Genomic DNA, 11,060 nt, shown 5'->3' on the forward strand with positions numbered 1-11,060 from the left:
GGAACACGCCGGACTCTGTTTCTAATGAAAGGCTCCCAGGTGCTCTATGTCGGGAAGACAAACAGCAACCCATCCCTTCAGCAGAGGACCAGCTCTGTCCTCACTCCAAGGAAGACTGGTCATGGGAGGTGGAAAGCTCAGGGTCATCAGTGCTATAAGGGCCCTTAAAATGATTCCAGTTTACTCTCCCATTTTATAGAGAGGGAAACTGAGGCCCTAAAGGTTATGAGGTCAAGTGACCTTCCCAAGATTGTGGAAGGGGGTCATAGTGCTGGGGCCTCCCACCAGGCACCCCAGCCCCTTGGTGCTCCTTCCCCTTCCCCATCCTGGCCACCAAAAGACCCTGGGCAGAGATTCTTCCTCTCATGTCATGGAAAGACAGAAGAACCTTCCCCATGTTCATTCATTAATGTGGTTATTGACCCACCAAGAATTGCTCAGTGTGTGTCTGCAGGTCAGATTTTAAAGGTACATCTGTGCTAATACAGTAGCTACTAGCCCATCTGGCTGCTGAGCTCTCGAAACATGGCCAGGGCAAATTAACGCATGCTGTAACTGTAAAATACACGTCAGATTTTGAATACTTGGTGTGAAAAAAAATGTGAACTGTTTCGGTAATAATTTTACCCTGATTATATATTGAGATGATAATGTTTTAGATATATTAGGTTCAAATGTGTTATTAAAATATTTTATTTTACTGTTTATTTTTACTTTGTAATATGTGGCTGCTAGAACATTTCAAGTGACCTATGTAGCTCACATTACATTTGTATTGGATAATGCTAAGATTCACAATACAATCCCTGACTTCTGCTTTGCAACCTAAGACGACATCATGTTACAGTGGGATCACCTTGCACACACGCGTGTAACACACTAATACTTGCCCTGGAAGGAGGGAGAGGGAGGAGAAGAGGTCAGCAGGGCAGGTGACTTTGTGCATGCTCTGAGCGTGAAAGGGCACATAGATTCCTCTTGATTCCTGCACTCGACTCCCAGTGGGTGAGTGTCTCCCTTTCCAAGAGTAGAGTCCGGTGTTTTACCACCTGCATCAACATGAATAAACCTCAGAAACTTGACATTGAGCAAAGAAAGCAAATTGTAGGTACATACAGATGCTTTACTTTACAGAAAATTGGAAAACTGCAAAGCTATATGTCAACTATGGATGTTCATGGGGATGGTAAACAGCAATTAGGGACAGTGATTCCCTCTGGGGAGGAAGGGGGAGGAGAATGTGGTGGGGAAGAGGCTTTCATTGCATTTAGCATATTCTTTCTTTAGCTAGGTGGCGGCAAGTGCTGTTTGATATTTACTTTCTATCCTTTGTGTAGACTGGACATATTCCACAATAAAAGTGCTTTAAGGTGCATACTTTTCACACACTGATTAGTTACTGGGAGAGGCGGCATGTATTTTTGATGTATGCATGTTTTATTTGCCTAGTATTGCTTTTGCAAATTCCTAGACTGTCTACTATTTGTCTCTCTAAAAGCTCATTTCTGATCTGCACCCCGCATGTCTTTAAAGACAAAAGCAATTGCCTTTAAGGTCTAAGCAACTACTTTTCCTTTAAAATGATTATATTATGGTCTTACAAAGCTTATCCTCAATATGTGAGACTGTATTCAGTCAAAGAAAGCATGTCCTAGAAATGGTTTACACACTCAAGTATCAGGAAGAGTCACTGATAAAACAGAGCTTGTGATTTTCTGAAGGAGAAAATGACTGGCGACCGCAGCAATTCAAAGAGCATGGAGTAAAATCAGGCTGAAAACAAGAAAAAGAAAAACAAGCCAGCTGAAAAAGTCTGAGTTGGGAGCTACAAGAAAGGCGGTATCTGTACGTGCCCAAATTTGCTTCCTCCCACCCACCTTACCATAATCCTGGAAAACGTTAACTTATGTTCTGAAAATTGAAAAAGGGAAAAAAAAAAAAGGAAAAGAAAGACTTCACCCTCCTGGACAAATAGCTGAAACAGGGCTGTTTAGAATGAGTTGCAAGTCACGGCTGGGCAGGACCCTGCTGTGCCCACTTTGAGGTCCTGACCCACCCCTCATTAGCTGTTGATCTTGAGTAAGTCATATAATAGCCCTGAACTTGAAGTTTTATCTATAAAATAGGAGCCTAAGGAAAGGTGCATAGAATGCCTGGCCCTCAGTAAAACCTGGGTACTTAGAAATAGTTTCTCACACATGGACAAAATCAAGGGGGGCGGTGTGGAGGTGGCAGAGGGAGGTGGGTTCAGCTGGGGTGGGGTGGAGGGATAGGGAGAAAAGGCATACAACTGTAACTGGATAACAATAAAAAAAAATTTTAAATCAAAAAAAAAGAAAAAGAAAAGAAATACTTTCTCGGCCAATTCCCATTATTCTCTTTGGGATAAACTTCTGCCTTTTCATCATGTTTCCTGTCCCCTCGCCAGCCCTGACATTTAGGCTCATACAAGACAGACTCTGACTTAGGCACAGCAGCTTTAGGGCTCCCAGCAGGCATGGCAAATAGTTTTCCTTCTGGCCGGACCCAGCTGGCCCTAAAGGACAAATCTCAGCAAGGCTTCCATTTTTTTTATTTTTTAACATTGATGTGTGAGAGAAACACTTGGTTGCCTCTCTCGGGCTGGCACACAACCCAGGCACGTGCCCTGATTGGGAATTGAACCAGTGACCTTTTGGTTTACAGGCCAGCACTCAATCCACTGAGTCACACCAGCAAAAGAGGGGCTTCAATTAATAAACATCTTGCTGTCTTCTGAAGCAAAGGTGAATACTTCCCAAGAGCCTCAGTAGATGGATTCCCAAGTGTAGTCTGCATTGTTGCATCTATGTTTCTCTCCAGATGCAAAATGCTAACTTTTTAAAATGTGAATTGTCCCTTCCCAGGAAGCCTTTGAAAATAACATAGTTATACTTGACTTGGGGTGGGGAACACACAGCATAGTGTACAGATGATGTGTTGTGGAACTGTGCACCTGAAACCTGTGTAGTGTTGTTAACCAGTGTCACCCCAATAAATTCAATAAAAAGGAAATAAATAAATAAATAGCATAGTTATCTATTTATCTTTCTTTTTGCCAAGAAACAGGAGAGTGGAGACAGTGGTTTGCTGAGTTTTATTTTTAAGTATAATATAATCCTTAGCAGTGGTTGAATTCACTCAATAAATATTTTTTGACCATTTACTCTGTGCCAGGCAAATTCCAGTGCTCAGGTGAGACAAAGGAAAAAAAGCAAAGCAGAGTCCTTGCTCTTGAAGAGTTTCCTGGTCCACGGGGGCCAGACCTAGTGCACTGTAATCATTCATTCAAGGAGTGATATAATGAGGACCACACACCAGATAGGAGCAAGGTGGTCCAGGGGATTGAAGGAAGGGTAGCTTTTTCTACAGAAGACTTTTATTACATCGACAACATCCTAATAAAAATAGCACCCTAACAGGCAGTGGCTTTCCTTCCTCTGTGCACTCTAACACATCCTTATTCGTGCATTTACGTGGTTGCTATAGTGTAATCCCAGTACAGTTTTGTGCTCTCCTAAGCCTTATAAGCATTTCCTTTTGCTAAACAGTTTTCATCGTAATTTCCATCTGTTAGTGAATGCAATTTCCTGTGCAGTCCTCTGTTGTATGATAATTGGGCTATTTCCAGTTTTTCCACAGTTAAAAATTATGGTATAAGGGGTATCTTTATGCATGTAGCTTATTCTTTAATATCCTCTTCTTCAGCTTTGCTCTGCAAAGTAAGATTGTTGGGGATCAAAAGGCATGAATATTGCGATGTTTCCTGAAGTACATTGCTCCTTGGTTCCTCCCCAAAAGCTTGGGCCCATTTACAACCTCACCAGCAGCAGGTGTACCTACCTGCTTGACAAAACTGTGTCAGCGTTGGATGTGGTTTTGTGGGTAGGGTTTTGGGTTTTGGTTTTTTTTTGGTTTTTTCAATCTGCTGATTTCATAACTCTGTGTGATGTCTTGTTATTACTTTAATTTACATGTCTTTGATAACTGTTTCCAAAGTCCTTCCTGGTTCTACCTCTTCCATGTCTTACCTGTTCGGGTCAGAGGAGCAGAATTCCCACAGGCACAGAGCCAGAGAACGGCCCTTTGTGGAGAGCAAATGGCTTCGCAGGGTGCGGAGGGAGGAGAGTACAGCATATGAAGGAGACCAGAGGCTTTTGTCTGGGATGTAGGGGACACAAAAAAGAGAACTGGTGGCCCTGGTCAGGTGGCTCAGTTGGAGTATCATCCCGCATACCAAAAGATTGTGGGTTTAATTTCCTGTCAGGGCACATGCCTGGGTTGCTAGTTCAATCCCTGGTCAGTGTGTGTACGGGGGGCAACCAACCAATGTTTTTCTCTCACATCAATGTTTTTCTTTCTCTCTCCTTTCCTCTTTCTAAAGTCAATAAATGTTTCCTCAGGTGAGAATTTAAAAATAAAGAGAAAGAGAGAACCAGTGGAGGTAAGGCTGCAAAGGAAAGTGGAGGCCGGCATGTGCAGAAGTTTGTTTTGAATCCTACAAGGTTTTTAGTTTATCTTGTACAATATGCCTCATAGGAGTGAACAATTGAATGGCCTGTCTCTCTCTCTTTTACTCTAATGAATCCATGGGCCCAGCTACCTAGAATGGCCAGCTCCACAGGCCCCATTTCCTTTAGCCAAACTTCTCCCCTCACTCCTTTTCCACCTAGGGCCTGCTGATTCCTGTGGCCCCTGCTCCACCTGGCCCCTGCCTGCACACCTGCGTCACCCCCTCATGTTCAGTTTCACTCTCCTGCACCCAGGCCTCCCCTCTCCTCACGTGCCCTCAAACATTCTCTCTCCCCGCGTGGCGTGGCTCAGTCTACTCCTGTGTGCTCCGTTTGCCTGGCCCAGCCCAGGACCCAGCATCAGTCCTGGGCATTGGATTCCTGGTTCTGTGCTCCCCTGGGCCCAAGAGGGTTAAAAACCACCAGCACCAGGAGGGAGGCATCCACTGTGATCTTCCTCCTCTACTAGGAAAAAGTCGGGTAGCCTGAAGCAGAAATGTAGATGAGAGGGATGTGTTGTACTTTGAGAAAATACCAAGACCTTGGTTCCTAAGAGCTGCGGGGCCCCAGGGGGTTGTTTCTGCCCCCACAGAGCTGATAGACAGGCCTTGGGAAGAATATTTCTTCCTGCATGTCCCCCACCGAAACTCCTCGTGCTGCTGAGTGAGTCAGGGCTGACAAATAGCACTGGGCACTTTCCAGGCTCAGTCATGGTAACCACAGAGAAGCCTCCAGAAGGTGTGGAGGGGCCCTGGACTAGGAGACCCAATCTTTGGATTGAGCCACACCAGGCTGCGTGCTGCCTCTACGGACAGGGAACAATGTGCATTTTGTAGAATCTTGGGTGATGGTGCTTGCAAGTGTGAAAACCCCAGGTGTGAAAGATGGGCCCCTAGAAAATGCCCTAGAGGCACTCTCGGCCCCCAGGGTTGCTCTTCTGACTTTCTATAAGCAGACTCTGATAGGAAGCCCTTGGTCCTGCCACTTCCTGCTACGTGTCTTCGTGATATTTCTTCACTAAGCCTCAGTTTCCTTATCTGTGAAATGGGAATAGTAAAACCAATGCAAGGTTGATAGGAGATTGATGAGATCATGGGTAAGAGTGCTTAGTGCCTGCAGACAGACACTCCACAAATGGTAGTGGTAATAGCTTGGGTTCATTTGGCTGGCTGCCTGCCTTTGCACTTCTCTGAGTGAGCCAGCCAGAACACTCACAATGAGGTTGCTGAGCATCTGGCCCCAGCCCTGATGCTGGCCCCAACCCTTGGGACAATTCTCTCCAATCAGATCTGCAGACTAGAGCTCCCTTTCAGACATCTTCACCTCAAAACACAGGCCTCCTGATGCTCACGCATGTTAGCAGCAATTGTTCCTCCAGGGCAGGCAGAAGAGGAACAAAACCCTGTGTCCACGAGTACCAGCACAGCAGCTTCCTTCGGGGAGGGGGTGCACCCAGAGGCCCTGGGGGTAGGGGGTTCCCTGAGGCATTGTGGCTTCCACAATGGTTAGGGATTTTGCAGAGGATGGCACAGCTGAATCCCAGTGGCCACTGATGGGCTACTTACTGAGCACACAGTGCTCCGCCTACCTCCCAAAGCTAATGTCACGCTCTCCAAGGGGCAGTTTAAGGAATGCTGCGGTTTCTGTCCCCCGGTGCTCTGTGTGGACAAGCACCGCTGCCTCTGTGGGGAATGGTGTGAAGTTGCATCTGTGGCAGCCCTGTGGAAACAACAAAGGGCTACACGGCATTGGGGGTGACCGCTGTGATTTCTGGCATCAGCTGCATCCCCTACGAATTCACCAGCCTTTGAAGGCGCTCCGCAGGTAGTGTGTTTTGACATTTAAGCGGATTGTATGGCTCCTCAGCATGGTTTTTCAGCTCTTCCTTTCTTTTCAGATGAGACGAAGGAAATCCTATCTTCATTAGGCTGGGGTCTGGCATGAACTGTACTGATATTATTCAGATTCTAAGCTTTCCCCCACAGTTACCAGGTGCACATCTCCAAGGGAATTCCGGCAGCTTTGAAAAGGAGAAAAACAATTGCTTTTGATCCTGGACTACAGTTTGCTCTCACAAGGTGGGAAAGCAGGTCCTAACTTGTCTTAACTAGACATTGAAAAACATCTTAGTATCTGTTTTTTATTAGCTATATCCCACCAGACAGTGAAAGACAAATGAAGGAAAAGGTGAAGCTTTGAACATTATCTTAGGGACCAGCTGGGAAAAACAGAAAAATCATATTAGCAAGTATTAAGTGTTTTCCTCCACTAGACACTGCCTGCATTCTCATTTTATGCTCACAATAACACAAGGACCTACTATCGCCACTGTTTTTTTTTTTTTTAAATATATTTATTGATTATGCTATTACAGTTGTCCCATTTCCCCCCCCCACTCCACTCCATCCTGCCCACCCCCCTCCCTCCCACATTCCCCCCCCATAGTTCATGTCCATGGGTCATACTTATAAGTTCTTTGGCTTCTACATTTCCTACACTATTTTTACCCTCCCCCTGTCTATTTTCCACCTATCATCTATGCTACTTATTCTCTGTACCTTTACCCCCCTCTCCCCCTCCCACTCCCTTATTGACAACCCTCATGTTCTAGTTGTTTGCCTAGTTTGCTCTCGTTTTTGTTTTATGTGTGGTCGTTAATAACTGTGAGTTTGCTGTCATTTTTACTGTTCCTATTTTTGATCTTTTTCTTAGGTAACTCCCTTTAACATTTCATATAATAAGGGCTTGGTGATGATGAGCCTCTTCAACTTGACCTTATCTGAGAAGCACTTTATCCTCCCTTCCATTCTAAATGATAGCTTTGCTGGATACAGTAATCTTGGACGTAGGCCCTTGCGTTTAATCTTGGGTAATGTAATTATGATGTGTCTTGTTGTGTTCCTCCTTGGGTCCAGCTTCTTTGGGACTCTCTGAGCTTTCTGGACTTCCCGGAAGTCTATTTCCTTTGCCAGATCGGGGAAGTTCTCCATTATTTGTTCAAATAAGTTTTCAATTTTTTGTTCTTCCTCTTCTCCTTCTGGCACCCCTATAATTCGGATGTTGGAACGTTTCAAGGTGTCCTGGAGGTTCCTAAGCCTCTCCTCATTTTTCCAAGTTCTTGTTTCTTCATTCTTTTCTGGTTGAATGTTTGTTTCTTCCTTCTGGTCCATACCATTGATTTGAGTCCCAGTTTCCTTCTCATCACTATTGGTTCCCTGAACATTTTCCTTTGTTTCTCTTAGCATAGGCTTCATTTTTTCATCTGTTTTTCGAATAGATTCAACCAAGTCTGTGAGCATATTGATAACCAGTGCTTTGAACTGTGCATCCGATAGGTTGGCTATCTCTTCCTCGCTTAGTTGTATTTTTTCTGGAGCTTTGAAGTGTTCTGTCATTTGGGCCATTTTTTTTTTTTTTTTTTTTGTCTTGGCGCGTCTGTTACTTTAAGGGGCGGAGCCTTAGGTGTTCACCGGGGCGGGGTAATGCTGGTCGCTGCGCTGTGATGCTGTACGTGGGGGCGGGGCCGAGAGGGAGCAATGGCGCCCGCTTCACTCTCCTCCGGATTTCAGTCTTTCACTCCGCTACCCACAATCAAACTGGGCCCCTCTGGTGCTGGTTCCCGACTAAGTGGGCCTGTGCACACTCTAGGCCCCTGTGGGTCTCTCCAACAACCTCTCCTGTGAGGCTGGGAGTCTCTCCTGCCGCCCCAACCCCCAGGGGCGCTTTCAATCAGAGGTTTGAGGCTTTATTTCCCCGAGCTGGAGCCCTGGGTTGCGCAGCGGTCTGCTTCTCTGCCCGCCCTTCGTCCGGTTTATCAGTCTGGATGAATGATTATTTTCTGTTTCCTTGGTGTTGGTCCCCCTTGCTGTTCGATTCTCTGTCGGTTCTGGTTGTGCGAGGAGGCGCAGTGTGTCTACCTACGCCGCCATCTTGGTTCTCCCACCTATCGCCACTGTTTTTAAAGATTTTATTTATTTATTTTTAGAGAAAGGGGAAGGGGTGAGAAGGAGAGGGAGAGAAACATCAACGTGCAAGAGAAACATCGATCAGTTGCCTCACGTGCCCCCAACTAGAGACCTGGACCACCACCTAGACATGTGTGCTGACTGGGAATTAAATGTTGAACTCTGGAATTGAACTGGCAACCTTTCAGTTTGCAGGACAACGCCAAACCCACTGAGCTACACAGGTCAGGGCTACTATTGTCATTTTTTAAAAATATATTTTACTGATTATGCTACCACAGTTGTCCCAATTTTCCCCCCTTTAACCCTCTCCACCCAGTACCCTCCATTCCCTCCAGCAATCACCCCCCCACCCCCTTAGTTCATGTCCCTGGGTCATGAGTATAAGTGCTTTGGCTTCTCCATTTCCTATATTGTTCTTAACATCTCCCTGTCTATTCTGTACCTACCAATTTGTACTGCTAAATCCCTGCATATTTTTCCCCATTCTCCCCTTTCCTCCTCCCAAATGATAACGCTCCAAATGATCTCCGTATCTATGATTCTGTTTCTGTTCTGCTTGTTTGCTCGTTTGTTTTTTAGATTCACTTGTTGATGGATACGTATTTTTGCCATTTTAATGTTCATAGTTTTGATCTTCTTCTTTTTCTTAGATAAGTCCCTTTAACATTTCATATAATAAGAGCTTTGTGATGATGAACTCCTTTTGCTTTACGTTGTCTGGGAAGCACTTTATCTGCCCTTCCATTCTAAATGATAGCTTTGCTGGATAAAGTAATCCAGGTTGTAGGTCCTTGCTTTTCATCTTTGAATACTTCTTGACAGTCCTTTCTTGCCTGCAAAGTTTCTGTTGAGAAATCAGCTGACAGTCTTGTGGGAATTCCTTTGTAGGTAACTATCTGCTTTTTTCTTGCTGCTTTTAAGATTCTTTATCTTTAACCTTCAGCATTTTAATTATCTGTCTTGGTGTGGTTCTTTTTGTGTCCCTCTTGTTTGGGACTCTCTGTGCTTCTTGGGCTCATATGTCTACTTCCTTCACCAAATTAGAGAAGTTTTCTTTCATTATTTTTTCAAATAAGTTTTCAATTTCTTGCTCTTTCTCTTCTCCTTCCAGCACCCCTATGATTTGGATGTTGGTACGTTTGACGTTGTCCCAGAGGCTGCTTACACTATCCTTGTTTTTTTGGATTCTTTTTTCTTCTTGCTGTTCTGATTGAATGTTTTTTTTCTTCCTTATGTTTCAAATCATTGATCTGATTCTTGGTTTCATCCACTCCACTGTTGGTTCCCTTAAATTTTTCTTTATTTCACTTAGTATAACCTTCATTTCTGCCAGGGTTGTTTTTATGCTGTTGAAGTACCCAGTGAGTTCCTGGAGCATCCTAATAACCAGTAGTTTGAACTCTACATCTGATAGATTGCTTATCTCCATTTTGTTTAGCTCTTTTTCTGCAGTTTTGATCTGTTCTTTCATTTGGGTAATATTTCTTTGTCTCTTCATTTTGGCATCCTTCCTGTGTTTGTTTCTATGTATTAGGTAGAGCTGCTATGACTCCCTGTCTTACTAATGTGCCCTATTGTAGAAAAGCACACCAGTAAGTTGGATGGCGTGGAGCCTTAGCTAATTGCCAGGGTGGGGCAACCTGTGTGAACCAGGTTGATGGAGTCTCCGATACAGTGTCACCACTCTGTAGCTCTGTGTGGGGAAGGGCTCAGAAAAGGAGACAGTGCTGCTGCCTGGCCTCTGGAGTTTTGTCTGGGAGGAAGTTGTCTCCTGGCACTCGCCCTCATGTCAGACACTTCAGATTCTCCCCATATGCCACTGGTGCCCTTCCAGCTGCTGCTCTGGTGCTGAAGCCCAGAGAATGAGTCCGTGTAAGTCCTAAGTCCGTTGCAAGCCCTTTAAGAGGAGACACCTGAGAATCCTGCAGTTTCTTCCGCTGCCACAACCCCCACTGGTTTTTATAGCCAGAAGTTATCAGGACTTATCTTCCTGGCACTGGAACCCTGCGCTGGGTCATCTGATGTCAGGCTGGGATCCCTCACTCCCAAATTATCCCTTCCAGTTTTTATCCACCACATGTGGTTGTGGAACCACCCTTTCCATGTTTCCACGTCTCCACACATCTCTGCCCCTCCTACCCATCTGGATGAATGTGACGTCTTTAATTCCTTGGTCATTGGACTTCCATACAGCTCAATTTTCTGACCATCCTGGGTGATAGTTATTTCACAGTTTAGATGTAATGATTGCTGTGGTTGTGTGAGGAGGTGAGCCATGTCTACCTATGCCTCCATCTTGACCAGAAGTCTCTATCACCATTTTTTAAACAAATGAATCTCAGTTACCGGAATAATCAATATTTTATGAGTTTTAAAATGAAAAATAAATTAAGCTTTAAGTGCAGGTTTATCAATGCAATGACTTTGGGGATAATTTTCTTCCTACACCAAAACAAGACTCCTGGTAAATGTGTTCGTTTCACAATTCTTGTATTTTCTCTGGGTATTCCCCTTCTGTTTTTCCTTGGCAGGCCCACTACTAAAATTTTCAGGGGCAAAGGCA

The sequence above is a fragment of the Desmodus rotundus genome, chromosome 7, assembly GCF_022682495.2.
Source record: "Desmodus rotundus isolate HL8 chromosome 7, HLdesRot8A.1, whole genome shotgun sequence".
In the NCBI taxonomy this organism is placed as follows: domain Eukaryota; kingdom Metazoa; phylum Chordata; class Mammalia; order Chiroptera; family Phyllostomidae; genus Desmodus; species Desmodus rotundus.